Here is a 513-nt window from a genome sequence, read left to right on the forward strand (position 1 = left end):
ACCCCGCGCAGCAGCAGCGCTCGCAGCCGTACCCAGCTCGCAGCGGCCGCGGCGGCCGCGGGGGCCCGCATGGCGGCCCAGGCCACCCAGGCGGCGGCGGCAGGGGCTTTGTAGGCGGCCCCGGCTATGGCGGCGGCCCCAACAACGGGCCTGCTCACAACCTGCGCCACCCGCCGCAGCAGTTTTTCCCACAACAGCAGTTCCAGCAGCAGTTTCAGCAGCCACAGCAGCAGTTCCACCCTTACCCTCAGCAGCAGCAGCAGCAGCAGCCATATGGGAGCGGTGGCGCGGGGCCGCAGCGCCGCGCCTCCGTCTTCCAGCGGCTGGGCGGCCCTGCCTTGGATGAGATGGAGGGGCAGGAGCAGTATTACCACGACCACCAGCAGCAACAGCAGCAGCAGCAGCAGCAGCAGTGGCAGGGCCCGCCCGGGTTTGGCCGCGGCGCCGGCCGCGGCGCCGGCAGGGGCCGGGGCGGCGGCCGCGGCGGGGCCGGGGCGGGGGCAGCAGCTGCGG

This window comes from Monoraphidium neglectum (assembly GCF_000611645.1).
Source record: "Monoraphidium neglectum strain SAG 48.87 unplaced genomic scaffold scaffold04266, whole genome shotgun sequence".
NCBI classification, from domain to species: domain Eukaryota; kingdom Viridiplantae; phylum Chlorophyta; class Chlorophyceae; order Sphaeropleales; family Selenastraceae; genus Monoraphidium; species Monoraphidium neglectum.